This window comes from Lepidochelys kempii, chromosome 1 (genome assembly GCF_965140285.1).
Source record: "Lepidochelys kempii isolate rLepKem1 chromosome 1, rLepKem1.hap1, whole genome shotgun sequence".
In the NCBI taxonomy this organism is placed as follows: Eukaryota; Metazoa; Chordata; order Testudines; family Cheloniidae; genus Lepidochelys; species Lepidochelys kempii.
Window position 1 is genome coordinate 180544393 of NC_136380.1, and position 21057 is coordinate 180565449.

Sequence of the window (21057 nt, forward strand, 5' to 3'; positions counted from 1 at the left end):
AAATGTGTACAATGTCCCTTGAAGGCCCCTCTATGGCACTGTTCAGGGACAAAAAACAAAAACAAAAAAACACACAACACCAACAGTCTCCTTCACGAAGAAACCTTCTGCCCAAGATGTTACCTATTCCTACCTCTACCATCCCTGAGGTCAGATTCTACTTTCTCTCTATGATGCATCCATTGGCAGCCTTCTTTTGGTGAGGCAGTTATAATCCAAATCAGGTGGTGTTGAATCAAGTCATAATTTTTGACCATTTTACAAAAATAAAAATAAAATGATGAAAAATGTGTCTAGCTAACTATTTCAGAAAGCAATGGTTTGTATTAAACATCAGCAATATTGAAATTATTACCTATAACAGGGCAGGAAAATTTCCCCCCACCAAATAAAACAGATTAATACTGTCTGATGCTGCTTGTCAATTCAATCCACTATAACATAGGAGGTGATTTGTAGTTTTAGTATTACTGTAAACAATGTAGCAATAACTCATAGATTTGGGTAGTTCACAACACGGTTAGCATTTGACATTTCACCACCTCTCAGATGAGGCTAAGATTGTGTGTTGAATTTAATTATTTCAATTGCAGTTCCCTACCTCACACCCATTACAAAAAACATCCAACACTATAAATATTAGTTATTCATGTTGTAACAGGTCCTGTGATGTTCATATTCTCTATTCCCCAAGGCACATTGTGGATGTAAACACTACATCCCGATGTTTCATATATATCCATCCTTAACCACTCCTGCACACCCAACTCCAAATATTTGAGAATATAGTTTTTTAATTTATTAACTGGATGGCACCTGCCAGCAGATTTTCCCAGAGTAACAGTAAACAGTCATGCTGATTTTCTGTCAGATCAATAGTAGAAAGTTATTCAGACCATGGAATAAACACTAATAATTTAGAGCTGTCAATTATATCTTGATGATTTATCATAGGATTCATGCAGAACTAAACACCATATATACAGATAAGGTACATTTTCACAGTCCCTCCAGAATGTTCCATGACTACAGTGGCCCCTATCCTGACCAGGACCTTTAAACAGTAAGGGCCAGATTTTCAATGATATTTAGGCACCTATCACGCCAGATAGGCACCTAGTGGGACTTTCAAAATGCCTAAGCAGGGTGCCGAATCTCAACCGATATTAAGCATTTAGGCTTAACTGTTTTTTAAAATCCCAGTCTGAATTTGTAGGTACCTAAATACCTTTGAAAATCTGATTCTAAAGTAAATAACAAACAAATAATAAGCAAACATTTTAGCTTACAGGTTGTTTGCTCACCATTTTTTTTCAGCTATTATTTATGTCACCTAAATTACACAGTATTGTTTATGCCCATTGATTGGATCATTAAAACTTCATAAATGGGAGGAGAGCACTTTTAGTACAAATAGTGGATAGATGTGTGAACATAGGTATTCGATGAAGAGGATACTTTCCTTAAATCTGCATGAAAACAAAATCTGTTTGCATGAAAAGTCACAGGAAAGAGAACAAAATGCAACACAAATAAGACTAAACACAGCTATTTGGAATTCTAATTAATTACTGATAAAAATAGATGCATTTTGAAGGAGAATAATATCAAAAATAACCACATTCAGGTCTACAATAAAATATAGTGCGGTTGAAAAAGCAGCAACAGCAATTTCCTTTACTGTCAACAGCCACAGACTGGGGCTTGTGAGCAACCAACAAACGCATCTCTCACTCAAAATATCCTTGAAAGCATGAAAAGAAAGAGGAAAGGATGAAAAGAACTCCCTCCCCCGCCCCCACACACAGTATGTGAGAGTGGCCACACTAGGTAGACTAAAGGATGTGGTATTGCACCAATTAATTTCACAGCATGAACAAAAGAAAGTGATTCATGGTAACTGAGTAGTAAGCCGCTATACCCTCAGTTCATTCTGATGTACAAATACTATATACTGTGATAATCCCGTATATCAAAATGTAGTTGTTATCCACAGATATTATGCTTGTTACTTATTTTTTAATCAAAAATGCCTGGATTAGCTACTAATATATCATGAGACTTTTGGTAAATTATATTCTTGTTCTGAAAAGACCATGTGTGACTACTGGCCATATTTTGATAGACTACTATTTTTACATCACAAAATATGTTTTATCGATAGAAATGTTCAACTGACTCATAAACGTCATATGGGATGTTTATCTGTCTACATGCACCAGGATAGTAATAATAGGATGTAATTATCCAGTTTACACTCTTTGATCCAGATTGTAGCTTTAAACCAGGTCTCATTTGTGTCGATTAATCATGGTTCATGATGCAATGGGAGACCCAGAATTCCTTGAGAGACTTATGGTGGTATGCATATTAGAGCAGCAGCTCCAAAACCTTTTGGAAAAGCGTATTTATGTTCTCTCCCTTCAGTGGCTCAGCTCAGTTTGAGCCCGCCTCCCCATCCCCAATCACAATATATTACCTTGTAGGGAGTGTGAGAACTGAGATTATGGCTGGTTCCAGCACATCTTGAACTCCACTTTCCCCCTATATGTATGCTCCTGAAGGGTGTCAGTTGTGCAGTTTGCAAACCGCAATTGTAGGGCATATGTCATTCACACAGTAACGTACATTACTGCCACCACAATAATGTTTCTTATTTATACTGACACTTACATGTACTGAAATACTTACTTGAAGTAGTTTAGATTTGATTCGGTCACTGGGAAGTGTAAATTGAGAGAGAAAGGAAGATTTTGTGACAAGGACACTTAATTGGGATTCAGAATGTCTGGATTCAGCTCCTGACTCAGCCACAGGCATTCACGCTGAGCAAGCCACTTAATCTCTCTGTGCCTCAGTTCCTCTAGTGTAAAAATGGGGACAATAAATAATGCTTTCCCCTATTATTTATTATTGTCTGTTTGAACTGTAAACTCGTCAGCTCAGGGAGTCTCTTTTACTTTATGTTTGTATCGTGCAAACATGTACAATGGGGCCCTGATCTCAGCTCGGGCTTCTAGGTACCAATATACAGTACAAAGAAATAATTAATTACAATGTGGTAGCTGGACCTGGAGGGGTGAGGGAGAGGAACGCCTAACAAATGAGAGAAGACAATGATACCCAGATAACTTAAATCAGATTGAAGGTCCTCCCATCTCAGGAGGCACTTAGCACCTTGAAGACATCACTCCGTAAATTAGTTCCATAATGACTGTGTATTCTATACTAAAAGCAGGTGATGAGTTGGGGACTGGAAAAACAACTTGCCTTTTAATCAGGCCACATAATCAGAAGTCCTTTATGCATTGTAATGTCTAGCACTGAGGTCCTTCCTTAATGTAGAAAAAAGAACTATTGTTTAAGTTCTCTTTTTGCCTAACTTGAAAATACTCTTACCAGAAAATATTACAGGTTGGATATTTTTGAAGGTGTTTACTAATAATAAAATTGCCTTTTATTACTAATTTGTTCTATTGACTAAATCACCTGTACTCAAATCTCAGTTAAAGTTTGCTTTGATTTTTAAAGACAGGACAGTTTATCATCATATACAAACTTAAAGAGCCAGATTCTCAGTTGGTGTATAGTGATGTAGTTTAATTGAAGTCAGTAAAACTGAATCAATTTACTACATCTGAGAATCTGTCGCAAAACACCGATTATTGTAACCATGATGTCTCTAGTGAATATATGAGTTAGATGCAGATTGGGATATGGGAAATTTAACTGGTAAGTAAGTTTTGTTAAAATATCTTGCTAAGATTCTAGTTTTCAATTTCAATCCAGTTTTTTTCCTTGCAATTGCAGATCAGTCACTTAGCCATTTAGTGTCAGTAGCTGAGTCATATAAAGTGATATGAAAAAGGTCTATACCACCTTTTTCTTTGAGTTGGATCAGAATATCTATCTTAAATTTAGCACTTCCTCCTGCTCATCTGAACTTAAAAATATTCTGTTTCAAAGCAAAAAAATATAGTGGGGAATTTTAATAGATAAAACCTAAAACGGGTACCTGTGCCTAGGGAAAAAAATCTTCCCATTATAATCAAATCTACGAAACTAGACCACATGGTTCCATATCAACATATGCTCTACTTTTCTTAAAAATCAATTACATTAATGACACTTTCTTTAGAAGGTTCATCCCATTGCTTGTGGTCTGAACTTCCAAAGATCTGAAACACTACTCCACTAACTGAAAACTAGGAAGGTTTTCTTTAGTCCCATGAAGGCTCTTTTTAATATTACCAAAGATAAGTCTGGTTTTATCTGTGAAAACCCAAGAACCTGTCAAATTCCAAGAAGAGTTGGAGATTATTCAAAATGGAGACAGCTGACCAGCAAATATTAAAGTACAATTAAAAATTAAGACTGCTGTCTTCTTAATAGTCCCATATAGTTATCATTCCAGCAAATGGTTAAATGGTTATTATGAGGAGCAGTACAGGACATGCCTGTCTGGTTTTCCTTTGAAGTCTAAAGCATTCTGATTTTATATCAAATATTCAGAGGCTTATTATATGGTCTATTCAGTAATCACGGCAGCAATGTCAAATTCAGTATTAAATGCAGGTCAAAGTGTATACAAGCTCGGTTGGCCCAGATCAGAGGTACTGGGAACATTGGCAAAATAAATTTTCAGTCCAGTACCAAATCTCATACTAGCAGAGACCTCTAACACAAGCAGCTCTTCATTTGAGCTTCAGGTACGTGAAGAAATTCAGTGACTGGGCTTTAAACAGGGCAATCTTCTGAAATATCAGGCAAGAACTGGACCCTGTAAGATTATGTCTGTTAGTCTTTTCGATATACTGCCAGTTTGAGCAGTTCTTCAGTGTGGGGCTAGATTCAGAGATGTCAATGAAGCATGCACTCCTAGAGTCCTGGATGATCTAATAGAAATTTTACTCTTTTACCGGAGCCACTGTATATACCATCATTGTGAGAGGAGAAAAACAAAGTGCCCATCATCATACTGGTAACTGCAACACGAACAATATAGACATAGGAAGTGGCACGTCTTTAACCACTAATTCTGCCCATCTCAACAAATGCACCAGGCAACCAATGATATACCTGAGTCACATCAATGATATTTTCATCCTCTGGACAGGCAACAAACTGCCTCATAGCTTTCTACCACATCCACTACAACTTCAACAAACCACCTGTCCATTAAACTCTTTCTGGAACATTCCTACATGAGCATCAACTTCCTGGACACCATGATCAGCTTCAATAATGGAACCCTACACAGGCAACCCATACACAAGAAATCCACAGATCGCCATACATATCTTCATAGACCAGTAACCACCCCAAATAGAAATAAAACACCCTCTGTCTGCACGCTCTGTCTGTCACCTACAACCCCACACTGGAACCCATCTGAGATATCCCCTGCCCTTCAAACATGCCCCCTACCCCACGATCCTCATCATCAGAAGCAAGCTCCCCATAGATCAGTACACACCAACTCAAATCAGCACCAGACCCTGCCAGAACTGAAGGTGCAAAACCTGCAAACATATCACCATTGCTACAGTGATCAACACTATGCCTTGCAAGGTCCTACACATATCTATTACAACTTGTGGTGTACCGCATCCAGTGCACTAAATGCCCAATAACAATTATATGAGTGAAATCAATCACCACACTCTTGAATGAACTAACACAGGAAAATGATAAAAGACAAAAACACCCTATCACCTGTGGGTGAACAATTTTTACAAAGTGATCACTTGATATCTGACATAATATTCCTCATTCTCAAAGGAAACCTGCACAACACTTTCAAAAGATGAGGCAGGGAGTTTAAAATTCATAACTTTGTTAGACATTAAAAATCAGGTCTTAATAAAGATACTGGATGTATGGCTTTTATAACAATCTGTAATCCACTTACCCCTTTTTGTCTGATGACTAAAAGGGGTGTTAATGGGCCACTTCACTTTGAATGGTCCCTTGCCATACATGCTGTCACGGTTCCTCCCCCACTCTGAACTCTAGGGTACAGATGTGGGGACCTGCATGAAAAACCTCCTAAGCTTATCTTTACCAGCTTAGGTCAAAACTTCCCCAAGGTACAAAATATTACCCCCGTTATCCTTGGACTGGCCGCTACCACCACCAAACTAATACTGGTTACTGGGGAAGAGCTGTTTGGACGCGTCCTTCCCCCCAAAATACTTCCCAAAACCTTGCACCCCACTTCCTGGACAAGGTTTGGTAAAAAGCCTCACCAATTTGCCTAGGTGACTACAGACCCAGACCCTTGGATCTTAAGAACAATGAACAATCCTCCCAACACTTGCACCCCCCTTTCCTGGGAAATGTTGGATAAAAAGCCTCACCAATTTGCATAGGTGACCACAGACCCAAACCCTTGGATCTGAGAACAATGAAAAAGCATTCAGTGTTTTACAAGAAGACTTTTAATAAAAAATAGAAGTAAATAGAAATAAAGAAATCCCCCCTGTAAAATCAGGATGGTAGATATCTTACAGGGTAATTAGATTCAAAAACATAGAGAACCCCTCTAGGCAAAACCTTAAGTTACAAAAAAGATACACAGACAGAAATAGTTATTCTATTCAGCACAATTCTTTTCTCAGCCATTTAAAGAAATCATAATCTAACACATACCTAGCTAGATTACTTACTAAAAGTTCTAAGACTCCATTCCTGTTCTGTCCCTGGCCAAGACGACTACAGACAGACACAGACCCTTTGTTTCTCTCCCTCCTCCCAGCTTTTGAAAGTATCTTGTCTCCTCATTGGTCATTTTGGTCAGGTGCCAGCGAGGTTACCTTTAGCTTCTTAACCCTTTACAGGTGAGAGGAGCTTTCCCCTGGCCAGGAGGGATTTCAAAGGGGTTTACCCTTCCCTTTATATTTATGACACACGCTAACTCCTTATGCTATCTGTTCAATCTTGTATTTAGCTGTTACACTCTTATTACCTTTTCTAGACCAGAAGAGGAGCTCTGTGTAGCTTGAAAGCTTGTCTCTCTCACCAACAGAAGTTGGTCCAGTAAAAGATATTACTTCACCCACCTTTTGCATCTCAACACACACAGGGCAGTTTACCGTCTCTCTTGGTGGAGGGATCCATGCAACTTGCAGTACTAGAGATGTGTGGACTATCTGGGCTAATGCTGTCATTTGGATTTCCCCTTTTATTCAGGGATTCTGAAACCAGAAAGGTCTGTAAGACCTTGCCATGCATGCAGTTTTGCATGTAACTGAGGAGAGCTAGATCCCATGCAAACAGATATTAAATCCTTAATTAAGTTTTTGTTTGAGCTATACAGCATAGGCGAACTGTAATATTCAATTACCCCTGTAATTTCATTTGCTAGTGCAAGTAAGTTAGAGGGTTGTCACCTGTGGTGTGTAGGTTCATTAAGGAAATAAAATGGTCCCAAAAAGTCACTCAGGTGGTTTTCAGTTACCTACAGTAGGATATTAACAGGGTCTTAACAGTTTTAAGAAGATGGAAAGATTGTACAGACATGTCTCTAAAAGACATGCAGCTAAGCGCATACCTTTATTATGATTGGTGTCTTTCAGGAATTGTTTGAATATCAAGATACTCAATGAAATGGCTTATTCCTGCTGGGAAGATGCTTCTGTTTATATGAAAAGTTCAAACTGAGGGTATGTATACATTTAAAACACAACAGCAGCACAGCTGAAGCACTTCAGTGTAGACACTCACTACAGAAATTGGAAGAGTTCTCCTGTCACTGTAGTTAATCCACCTCCCCAAGAAGCAGCAGCTAAGTCAACAGAAGAATTCTTCTGTCAACATAGTACTGTCTACACCAGGGGATAGGTCAGCATATCTACAGTTCTCAGGGATGTAGATTTTTCACACCCCTGAGGACACACAGCACAGAGAGATTCACCACTGACCAGCCACATCTTGAACCCATCTCTTCCTTGGTGTTCTTGATTCTATTCCAATATTGCAAACTATTCTTTCGATAGATTAATTTCCCCTATCTTTCCCCTCTGTGGTGCTGTATTCAAGGGGGCCTCCCCTCTTTTATTCCCCTATGTGCTCACTGGGAAGCAGATGTTAGGGAGTGACCTCATTTTCCCCAGTGATAATATTTGTATGCGTTACAACTCTCAATTAAATTCTCTATCCCCAGACCTTTAAGTTAAAAAACATAAATGCAGTGCAAGTAAGTATTACAGGGGTCCATATCAACCTGCACATTGGTATCTATGAGAGTGGGTTTCCTTCCCTGAAGTTTTCCATTGAGTTTCAGATTCTATTATGAATCTAGGGCCTGGAATGTTATTTAGGAAAAGATCCCAGCGTCTCCACCCAGGCCTCTCCTCCTGCTGCTCCATAATCACAAAACCTCATCAAACCATCTTACAGGTCAGCCCTGCCAGTCTGAGGAAAGCTTTACTGGTGGAAACAGAGCCAAACAGCTGATGGACCATTCATGGCAAAGGCGAGCACCATCTCAACAGTCAGCCATGCAACTATAAAGCAGGTTTCACAAGCAAACCCCTTCCCCTATACCCGAAAGATACATCCACATTTGAGGAGTCTGAAGGCTAGTGTGATGCTGTATGGAATATGGGTGAACATTTACATTATAGATACCAATATTATAGAATCACCATGAGTCTTACAAGATATGCTATTTAAGGTATCAGTAGAAAGTTATGATTTTCTAAATATAATAATATTTATATGTATGTATCATCTTTGTATTGTGAATTATAAATGTGTGGTATATTTGTATATCAAACTTGTGCTGTGTTTCTGGGTGACACCCCCTTACAGATTGGCATCAGCACTATTCAGGCTGCTTAATGGCCCATCAAGGGCAATCAGCTTTTACAATGAACCCAATGAGAGAAGCCAGGGACATGTCCATGGACAGGGGACTCCAAGACCTTTTCCATGCCCATGTGCTGTGAGCTTGAGTTTGGGACAAAGGATGTACAAGCCACATGGCAGAGGATATAAAAAGGCAGCTTCATCTTCTCAATTTTGTCTTCAATCCTGTTTCTCACCTCTGGAGTAACTTCTCTACAGACTGAAGCTTTGAACAAAGGACTGATAGACCCATCTAAGTTTTGGATGTGCTCCAGAGGGACTTTACAAGCCAGCCAACTCACAAATGCTGCTAAGAACCTAATATATGGATTCTGAAATCATATGCACGTATCTGATTGCTTTGACCATTTAACAACTCTCTTCCCTTTCTCTTCTTTTATAATAAAAACTTTAGTTTTAGGTACTAAAGAATTGGCTGGCAGCGTGGCATTTTGGGTAAGGGCCAAACTATATTGATCTGGTAATGTGGCTGGCCCTTTGGGAATGAGAAGAACATTTTGTATAATGAACAGAGTTTTAAATAACTTCTCATTTTACTGTACCTACGAGCTGATTGGGAGCCAGAGAGTAGAATGCAATACAGGAGGCTGTGGGATTTCTTTTCTCCAGCTTCTTGACAACCAGTGCGAGAAATCAGAAGCACATTTTGTGACTAGTTGGTGAATCTAACTACAGTGTTAACGAGCAGTTTGGGGAGAACCTGCTCTCCTTTTTGCAGCCTGCCCTGATCTTGGCATTTTCAGTGTGCACTACCCAAGGCACGTCAAGTCATAGCTAGTTAAACTTTGTTTGGGTTGTGGTAGATAAAGTTATTTTAGCTGCTCTGTGCTTGTAACCTTCTGCCCCTTCATCCTTTTCTCAGTTTACCATCACTGGACTTCCATTAGGTGTTTTTTTAATGCTTGGTTTCATCTTATATCATAATGAATAATTTTCAGAGTAGCAGCCATGTTATTCTGTATCCGCAAAAAGAAACGGAGTACTTGTGGCACCTTAGGGACTAACAAATTTATTTGAGCATAAGCTTTCGTGAGCTACAGCTCACTTCATCGGATGCATTCAGTGGAAAATACAGTGGGGAGATTTATATACACAGAGAACATGAAACAATGGGTATTACCATACACACTGTAATGAGAGTGATCAGGTAAGGTGAGCTATTACCAGCAGGAGAGCGATGGGGGAAAAATCCTTTTGTAGTGATAATCGAGGTGAGCCATTTCCAGCAGTTGACAAGAAGGTCTAAGGAACAGCGGGGGATTGGGGAGGAATAAACAAGGGGAAATAGCTTTACTTTGTGTAATGACACAGCCACCCCCAGTCTTTATTCAAGCCTAAGTTAATTGTATCCCGTTTTTAAATTAATTCCAAGCAGCAGTCCCTCATTGGAGTCTGTTCTTGAAGTTTTTTTGTTGAAGAATTGCCACTTTTAGGTCTGTAATCGAGTGATCAAAGAGACTGAAGTGTTCTCCGACTGGTTTTTGAATGTTATAATTCTTGACGTCTGATTTGTGTCCATTTATTCTTTTACGTAGAGACTATCCAGTTTGACCGATGTACATGGCAGCGGGACATTGCTGGCACATGATGGCATATATCACATTGGTAGATGTGCAGGTGAACGAGCCTCTGATAGTGTGGCTGATGTGATTAGGCCCTATGATGGTGTCCCCTGAATAGATATGTGGGCACAGCTGGCAACGGGCTTTGTTGCAAGGATAGGTTCCTGGGTTAGTGGTTCTGTTGTGTGGTGTGTGGTTGCTGGTGAGTATTTGCTTCAGGTTGGGGGGCCATCTGTAAGCAAGCACTGGCCTGTCTCCCAAGATTTGTGAGAGTGATGGGTCGTCCTTCACGATAGGTTGTGGATCCTTGATGATGCGTTGGAGAGGTTTTAGTTGGGGGCTGAAGGTGATGGCTAGTGGTGTTCTGTTATTTTCTTTGTTGGGCCTGTCCTGTAGTAGGTGACTTCTGGGTACGCTTCTGGCTCTGTCAATCTGTTTCTTCACTTCAGCAGGTGGGTATTGTAGTTGCAAGTATGCTTAATAGAGATCTTGTAGGTGTTTGTCTGAGGGGTTGGAGCAAATGCTGTTGTATTGTAGAGCTTGGCTGTAGTCAATGGTGTGGTGTGGTCTGGATGAAAGCTGGAGGCATGTAGGTAGGCATAGCAGTCAGTAGGTTTCCAGTATAGGGTGGTGTTTATGTGACCATTGCTTATTAGCGCTGTAATGTCCAGGAAGTGGATCTCTTGTGTGGACTGGTCCAGGCTGAGGTTGATGGTGGGATGGAAATTGTTGAAAATCATGGTGGAAGTCCTCAAGGGCTTCTTTTCCATGGGTCCAGATGATCAAGATGTCATCAATGTAGCGCAAGTAAAGTAAGGGCATTAGGGGACGAGAGCTAAGGAAACGTTCTAAGACAGCCATAAAAATGTTGGCATACTGCGGGGCCATGCGGGTACCCATAGCAGTGCCGCTGATTTGAAAGTATACATTGTCCCCAAATGTGAAATACTTATGGGTCAGGACAAAGACACAAAGTTCAGCCACCAGGTTTGCCGTGACAGTATCAGGTATACTGTTCTTGACAGCTTGTAGTCCATCTTTGTGTGGAATGTTGGTGTGGGGGCTTCTACATCCATACTGGCCAGGATGGTGTTTTCAGGAAGATCACCGATGGATTGTAGTTTCCTCAGGAAGTCAGTGGCGTCTCGAAGATTGCTGGGAGTGTCAGGCCTGAGGAGGGAGTCAACATAGCCAGACAATCCTGCTGTCAGGGTGCCAATGCCTGAGATGATGGGGCGTCCAGGATTTCCAGGTTTATGGATCTTGGGTAGCAGTTAGAATACCCCTGGTCGGGGTTCAAAAACAGACTCCAACGAGAGACTGCTGAATTGGAATTAATTTGCAAACTGAACACCATTACATTAGGCTTGAATAAAGACTGGGTGTGGATGGGTCATTACACAAAGTAAAACTATTTCCCCATGTTTATTCCCCCCCATCCCCCCGCTGTTCCTCAGACCTTCTTGTCAACTGCTGGAAATGGCCCACCTTGATTACCCCTACAAAAGGCTTTTTCCCCCCACCGCTCTCCTGCTGGTAATAGCTCACCTTACCTGATCACTCTCGTTACAGTCTGTATGGTAACACCCATTGTTTCATGTTCTCTGTGTATATAAATCTCCCCACTGTATTTTCCACTGAATGCATCTGATGAAGTGAGCTGAAGCTCACGAAAGCTTATACTCAAATAAATTTGTTCGTCTCTAAGGTGCCACAAGTCCTCTTTTTCTTTTTGCATAATGAATAATGTATCCTAAAGATGGAAAAGCATCTAAGAGGTATGATCCTCTCACAGAGGATGTCTCAACATTGCCAAAAGAGGCAGACTAGAACCAATGGGCCAAATTCTGATATCCTTTCTCAGGTGTACCTCACTAAGTGAATAGTCTTCTACAGATTCTGGCCCTGAAATTAGATTGAAGGTTGAAATGTAAGCACAGAGGAGTAAAATCTAAAAGCCAAGTCAGTTTATATGCAAAATAAACAAAAGGTACTACTTGTGTTTGATTTATTATAAAATGGTATTCTTCTATAGAGTTGATGATGTTGGCAATTTTGTAAGTGTTTCAAAAACCTTCCTTTCAAGTTAGTGTGATTCATCAAATTATTTCGTACTTTGTGCTTTTTAATACTGGGTCTGCATCATAATCATAATACTTCATCATAATCTCCTTTCCTCTGTTCCTTATGTCAAGAGCTATTTCTGTGTAGTTAAATAAAAGGGAATTGTATAGTGCACCCATGGTGAATTCTGTGGTCTGCCCATTTTGAGGTTTTGTTTTTTTGTACTTTTCAGATACTGCATAATCTATACAACGAGCGGATCAAAGAATATAAAACACATAAACCCACAAAAATGGAATAAGTAAGTAGCATCATTGCACTTGAAGGAATATCCATAAATTAAAGTAGCAACAAAATGCCCTTTGCAGATGCAGGTAATACAAAAACCAATTATTTTAAAATATGATGGATAATGCTTTTCAAATAATCTTGGAAAATGTCCCACCATCACCACTAATCGTATGAATGCAAAGTTGAACATAGGATGCTGTTTCATTACCAACACAAATACAATGTAATACACAAACAACATTCCAGAAATATTTATGGTATTACTGTTGTACAGGAATCAATGAGATACACTTCACCCTTATGCCTACTCTGCTATGGATGAACACTAAGCTCCAACATGCTATTTATTAGAGCTCTGCAGAGTAAAGGTAATTCTATTTCACAATGATTTTGATATTTCAAAATTTGGCTTCAGCTCAGTTGGGAACAAATCCCCAAATTTTCAAAAGTCTCTAAAAAAAGGAATGGAGCCGCTGCTCCAGGACACTCTACCTAGAAGACTGCCCCAGAGCCACAGACGCTGAAAGCCTGGGTAGACAAGCCTACAGGATACGAGGCAGGTTTCCATTGAACCCCCCCATCCTGGTTTCCGTCAGAGACAACATCTCAACAAAAAGAAAAGGAGTACTTGTGGCACCTTAGAGACTAACAAATTTATTTGAGCATAAGCTTTCATGAGCTACAGCTCACTTCATTGGATGCATTCAGTGGAAAATACAGTGGGGAGATTTTATATACGCAGAGAACATGATATAATGGGTGTTACCATACACACTGTAATGAGAGTGATCAGGTAAGGTGAGTTATTGCCAGCAGGAGAGGAAAAAAACCTTTTTTAGTGATAATCAAGGTGGGCAATTTCCAGCAGTTGACAAAAACGTGCGAGGAACAGTGGGGGGAGGGAAATGTGTGTGAAATAAACATTGGGAAATAGTTCTACTTTTTGTAATGACACATCCACTCCCAGTCTTTATTCAAGCCTAATTTAATGGTGTTCCGTTTGCAAATTAATTCCAATTCAGCGGTCTCTCGTTGGAGTCTGTTTTTGAATTTTTTTTTGTTGAAGAATGGCAACTTTTAGGTCTGTAATCGAGTGACCAGAGAGATTTAAGTGTTCTCCGACTAGTTTTTAAATTCTTTTTGAATAGTATAATTCTTGACGTCTGATTTGTGTCCATTTATTCTTTTACGTATCTATTCAGGGGACACCACCATAGGGCCTAATCACATCAGCCACACTATCAGAGGCTCATTCACCTGCACATCTACCAATGTGATATATGCCATCATGTGCCAGCAATGTGCCTCTGCCATGTACATTGGTCAAACTGGACAGTCTGTACATAAAAGAATAAATGGACACAAATCAGACGTCAAGAACAGACTCCAAGACTGGGAGTGGATAAGTCGTTACACAAAGTTGAACTATTTCCCCATGTTTATTTCCACCACCACCCCCCCACACAGTTCCTCAGACGTTCTTGTCAACTGCTGGAAATTGCCCACCTTGGTTATCACTACAAAAAGGTTTTTTTTCTCTCCTGCTCGTAATAGCTCACTTTACCTGATCACTCTCGTTACAATGTGTATGGTAACACCCATTGCTTCATGTTCTCTGTCTATATAAAATCTCCCCACTGTATTTTCCACTGCATGCATCTGATGAAGTGAGTTGTAGCTCACTAAAGCTTACGCTCAAATAAATGTGTTAGTCTCTCAGGTGCCACAAGTCCTCCTTTTCTTTTTGTGGATACAGACTAACACGGCTGCTACTCTAAAACATCTCAACAAGATTTCAATGAGTTGGCAAATTCCTGTAAAGAAATGTTTAGTTGGATTTTTTCCAACCAGCCTCACTCTTTATCAAAGCTTTGAGATCTGGTAAACACACTCTAGACAGCTCACTTGTAAAAATTTACAGATTCACAGTCTGATCCAATATGCATTAAAGGCAGCGGGAAAAGCAACAACCATCTACTTCAATGGATTTTGGAGCAGACCCTTACCATGGCATGAAAACTGAAGTGTAGAAGCTATTGGAGTTTGTGAATCCAAAATTGAAGTTAGCTCCTTTAAAGTGATATTTGACTTTCTTGGATATTTACTTGTAACCCTCCTTTAGTTCCCCATCCCTTTGTGAGGTTGTTAAAGATGGGTAGATCTGCCTTGTGGCTTTTCTCACAACTTCGGGGGACTGGACCTGAAGTTCTTCCCTTTGCTCTGCATTGTGTGCTAGTACGTATTCACCTAAGCCCAGACCCACTCAGACCAACAATCAGTAACAAAGTCATATTGAGTAAGGAAACAGAACAGGATTACAGTTAAGTGGCAACCTCTCTGCTTGCCTCATGCTCCCATCTTCACTGCTAAAAATTTCCCATTGAGAGGGAAGAAAGTATTTCTTTGAATGACCAAGGAAGTTCTCCCAACATGCAGCAGTCTGTAGTTCACAATTTGTAGTTCCCGTGACTGCTACTGAAGCACACTGGACCTTGGGCTACATATTTACATATTAATATCTCCCTAAGCTTATCAATTAATCAACTTGCTTGTTTGTTTTAAAACAAGGAATAATCCTTTGGCAGTATGGCAATTTTTCCATAAACATTCACAGGTCTAGTTATCAGCCCCTAGGGCAAAGAATCGTTAGTTTCTTTTTATAATTCAACATGTAACCAAGTAGAATTACAGTGAGGTCATGTATCATCTTGTTTCTCATTGAACTGGCATCTAGCACTGCATGGTACCATTGTAAACATGAAACACATTGGTTTTAATATTAGCCATTTATCAGGTTTGGAACTTAATATGTCCCTCATGTCTGTAGTAAATGTGTTTTGAGCATAGTACATAATTTAGCTTGAATTGTAACAAATATGCTTTTCTCCTAAACAGTGTTTAGTGAAGTAGCCACACAAACACCTCAGACTTACTTTCTCTATGTCCTCACTTGCCTGGGTGTACAGTAGTTGCTTGAGTTAATGTGCATTACCTTTCTGATGTACAATATGAAAAAAAATAATGATTTGTAAGACAGTCATTCTACTGAGCTGAGTGACAGCTGAATTGTACTGTGTTATGCTCCAATCTGTCTCATAGGCAAGCAGGAGGTTAAATCACGTCTCCAACATACATCACCATTCAGAGCTGAATTCTTTAGTAAGGCTCTTTTGCCTAGTTTTTTTCATAGCAAAACAAATGTTTGATTCATTGGCTCCATCTCTCTTTTCTGTCTCCCTAGTGCTAGGATTCTCATTTCGCTACAGAATCACTCCAGCAGGCCTCTGCTCTAAATGTCATGCTTGACACCTTCTTACAGGCACTGTTTTCTCCTAGCTACAAACTCCCAGCTTCCATCTCTGCTACAGTCCTTTCCCCCTTTTAATAGGATTTCCTGTTCTCCTCCAGACTTTTCATTAACACCCCTATGCTTCCTCCTTACTGCTTCTTTACCATGCTACTATTGACCAAACCTCCCAGTACTTGTGTTACACAAGAACATAAAAATGGACATACTGAGTCACATCAATGGTCATCTAGCCCAGCATCCTGTCTTTTGCCAGTGGCCGGTGCCAGATGCTTCAGAGGGAATGAACAGAACAGAGCAATTATCAAGTGATCCACTCCCTGTCAACCAGTCCCAGTTTATGGCAGTCAGATGCTAGGGACACCAAGAGCATACGGTTATATCCCTAAACATCTTAGCTAACAGCCATTGATGAATTAATCCTCCATGAAATTATCTAATTAGTTTTTGAACCCAGTTATATTTTTGGCCTTCACTACATCCCTTGACAATGAGTTCCACAGGTTGACTATACATTCTGTAAAGTATTTCTTTATGTTTGTTTCAAACCTGTTGTCTATTAATATCATGTGTTATGTGAAGCAGCCTTGTGTTATGTGAAGTAACACTTGCCTGTTGACTCTCCCCCACCCCCATCATCATGATTTTATAGATCTCATCATATCATATCCCCATTGGTTGTCTCTTTTCCAAAATGAGCAATCACAGTCTTTTTAATCTCTCCTCCTATGGAAGCTGTTCTAGACCCCAAATAATTTTTGTTGCCCTTCACTGCACTTTCTCCAATAATAATATATCTTTTTTGAGATAGGCCGACCAGAAGTGCATGCAGAATTCAAGGTGTGGCATTATATAGTGGCATTGTGGTATTTTATATCCCTTTCCTAATTGTTCCTAACACTGTCAACTTTTTTTTTTAAACACTCTTGCCACACACTGAATGGATATTTTTATAGAACTATCCACAATGACTCCAAGATCTTGTTCTTGAGTGGTAACAGCTAATTTAGACCCTATCATTTTGTATTTTAGTTGGGATTATGTTTTCAAATGTGCATTACTTTGTACTTATCAACATTGAATTTAATTTGCCATTTTGTTATCCAGTCACCCAGTTTTGTGAGATCCCTTTGTAACTGTTCAGTCTGCTTTGGACTAAACTATCTTGAGTAATTTTGTATCATCTGCCAACTTTGCTCCCTCACTGTTTACCCCTTTTTCCAGATAATTTATGAATAAGATGAACACCATTGGTCCCATTCAGGTCATTGGGGAACCCCACTATTTCCCTCTCCACTATGAAAATTGAATATTTACTCTTACCCTTTGTTTCCTGTCTTTTAACCAGTTACTAATCCACAAGAGGACTGTTCCTTTTATCCCATGACTGCTTACTTTGTTGTGGGCCCTGATCAAATGCTCTCTCAAAGTGCAAGTACACTATATCTACTGGATCACCCTTGTCCATGCTTGTTGACTCCCTCAAAGAGTCAGAACAGATGGACGAGGCATGATTTCCTTTGTCAAAAGCCATCTTGACTCTTCCCCACCATCTCATGTCCATCTATGTGTCTGATAATTTTGTTCTTTACTATAGTTTTCAACCAATTTGACTGGTACTGAAGTTAGGCTTGCAAGCCTGTAATTGTCAGGGTCACCTCTAGAGTCTTTTAAAAAATTGTACTTGTTTCATATTCCCTTTCTCATCTCTACTTCCATTACCACTTGGCCCAGGCCCTGATATAGCTTGTATGAACCCGCTTGTCCATCAAGTAGATTCGCCTTTCAGCAGGTTTTCAACCTGATCCTGGAGTTTGTAATTGTGAAAGCACTTTAAAGAGACATGCCGCCTTAACATTTTGCATTTCCTGCCATTCCTGATTTGAAGTGGCTTTTAAATTTCCTACAGCATAAAGAGTAGTCCATGCACTCTCTTATATGTTCTTTAATGAGTTCCTTTTCCAGATTTTTTACTTTCTTAGGAAAGAGAAAAACAGTTACAAGTATCAGCAAAAAGAGTACCTAATTCTCACAAGTGGAGAGTCAGGTCTTGTTCTGAAGAACAACTAGGGTTGCAACCCTACAGGATTAACTTTATCAACAAACAGGCAGCAGGCTCCTGCTATACCAAGTAGTGCTGGAGTCTCCAAGAATTAAAAATTAATCTTTAATTAAAGATTATGTCATGTGATGAAACCTCCAGGAATACGTCTAACCACAACTGGCAACCCTAAGAAAAACTGGCACATTTACATCTATAATTTTCAAGTGGATGATAAATACTGTGAACATATTCCTACATGTGCTAAGCTCAATGCCTGTTGATTGCTCCAAACACCTTTTGCCATGTGGCACAGAGGTGCCGAGATTAACTCTGTTTTCATCATCTGAGAGTTACCATTACATTGTATTTTGGTTCTTCACAACCTCTCAAACAAAGCCTCAGGAACTAGGATGTGTGAAGGGAAATAAGTACATGAGATGTGATTGACCACACGCTCCTAAGAGAAGGTGACGGGGTTGCTATACAGCCACTTCATCATCCAGCATATTTCCCCTTACCATGTGTAGTAGTGGTTTTTTCCACCACTGGATCTTCATAAAGATTCACCAAATGAACGAAGCTCGTACCTACAGTTGCTCTGCTCTCACTCACCCATGCAACCCATCATGAGGCTTAAATAGTACATTTTATGCTTATGCATTGCATTTAATAACAAAGCAGCAGAGCCAATGTTCATATATGCCTATTATACTAAAACCAGAAGGATAGAGAGAAGGGCTATTGGGTGGTTTTGAAATTGGCAAATCATCCACACTGACATTGAACCATCTTTTCTCGTTCAGTACTAGCAAAGCCTTTCTGATAACTGGCTATCTTCCTTCTCTTATTCAAATGAGATTTTGAAATTTGACATATCAATTGTGCAGGCTGGCTCCCAGAATCATTAACAAATTCAGATTTGTTATCCTTAGATATGGAAGGTCATTGCTACAGTGAACTACTACACTGAGTTACAACCCTGGCCTGGAACAGATAATATGTGAACCATACCAGGGCAATGGCTGTTCCACCTATAAATTAAAAAGGCTTTTAATAACACAGAAATAAAATCATTCATACAGAGGCTTGTTTCATAAAGAGTATCACAGAGCAATAATATGTATATATTCTTGCAATGTCTGCAATGTTGGGTGATAATGACTGTATAATTCAGTGTTATTTTAAAAAATGAAGCAGCAATAAAATATTGATCAACATGTTGAACCATTATTCAGAAGATGAGATCAATTTATGACTAGCAATAACTTGTAAAGGATTGTGACCTTCCTTGAGTACACAGTAATTCTAGGAATAAGCCACTGTCTATTTGTATGTTTCCTGATGGAATGAAATGTTTATCAAAATCAACTATTGAAAGGTAATAGATTTATGAGCTCCAGTTCACTTTCATGAGCCACTGAAAAGAATATCTCTACAAAAGTGGGTTTTGTAAAGGACTGTAGACCTCTGATAATCCATCTGAGAAATCAACCTGGGATGATGGGGAATTTTGAGAATATGTCAATGTTTTAGAGATTGCTTGCAGAGGAAAAAAATAAAAAAGAAAAGTGCACGATAAAGTGATATAAGAGAACCTGCTATGTGAATGCACTGTCAACAAATAAAATTATGCAAGAGAATCCTCTCACTTGCCCAAAATGTGGACATAATCTGATTTTTTAAATTTATAAATATCATGTCGCTGCATTCCATGTTTTTGAAATTAGAAGGATGTCATTTCTGCCATGGGAATGTGAGACATCACACAGTAGAATAATATTTCCTGTGTGTTCTGTCTCAGTTGCAATTTAAATTGAATCAATTATGCAGTGTTTTAAATTAGGTGTGCAGCTTCTAATTACTATATCCAAATGTTTTTATTTCTTTCTCAGCTCTCTTTGGAGTTCTTCCCTGGAGCACCAATCTTGATATGACCACAGCAGGTATACATAAGCCTCTCTCTCTCACACACACACACACTTTCTTCAAAACATCAGAATTGCATTTTTTTTCAATGAACGCAATAGAACTAAAATGCCATTCTAAAACAAAAGAATGAATTTTTGCTTGTTTTAAAGAAAACCAAAAATAACTATACTTTTGTAGAACAAAAAGCAGTTTAAGAGGAAAAGTTATTTCCTAGTGCTGCAGCACTCCGTTCTCCCGCTTTCTGACATAGAAGCTACACAAGGGAGAGAGAGAGAGACCAGAGTAGCTGGAGGGAAGGGAGAGCTGGGACTGGCTGGACAAGGGGCAGTTGGGAAGCAGTGGGAGAGCTGAACAGGGGAAAGGGGGGGAAGGAGCAATATACGAAAAGGAGATGTATTATGGGGAAACTTGGACTGCCTGAAAAAAAAAAAAAGACAGAGAGAAGGGCACAGAGAAATCTTGAAGATGGGAAAGGTAGCTTGTACTAGACATGCTCAGTAGCTGTCTCTCAAGCTGTGCAGTTTCCATTCAGAAAAAAAACAGTCTTTCAGATTCCTCACATTCACAGTCTGAGAGCTGAGCCAACAGGAACTCAAGTGGGAAAGGTTATAAACAGCAGAGTTGTAGACAGCCTTGTGGACTCAGCAGCTGATCCACACAAGACTAAGAGATGATGCATCTACTGTGAAGGCTATCCCCCAATACCTGCACAGTTTTAAATAAAGCCTACAGATTTCTGAACTTGCTAGAAAGTGAGCAAACTTAGCTATTGGCTTGGGAACTCCAACTGCTTCTGCCTGAAAGGATCTTTGAACTGTTTGCTGATCTTTGGAGATTTCTGGAGCAGAACTAAGAGGCTGCCATTCTCCACAAGTGACACATCCATATATGGTAGAGACTAAGGCCATGTCTACACCTCGGTAGACCTAAGGCCATGTCTATATCACCCCTTATATTGGCAAAAATATGTGGAAAAAACCCACCCACCT

The 21057-nt window shown here is 39.6% G+C and overlaps 1 long non-coding RNA gene across 1 annotated transcript in view; it reads left to right on the forward strand.

The window, feature by feature from the left end:
* LOC140905396 (uncharacterized) overlaps positions 1-20127 on the forward strand; it is a 118019-nt gene extending 97892 nt beyond the window's left edge. Inside the window, exons 3-4 of the long non-coding RNA XR_012156844.1 lie at positions 12730-12798; positions 20032-20127. This is a non-coding gene — a long non-coding RNA (uncharacterized LOC140905396). The remainder of the gene's footprint in view (positions 1-12729; positions 12799-20031) is intronic.
* Positions 20128-21057: the final 930 nt, after the last annotated feature.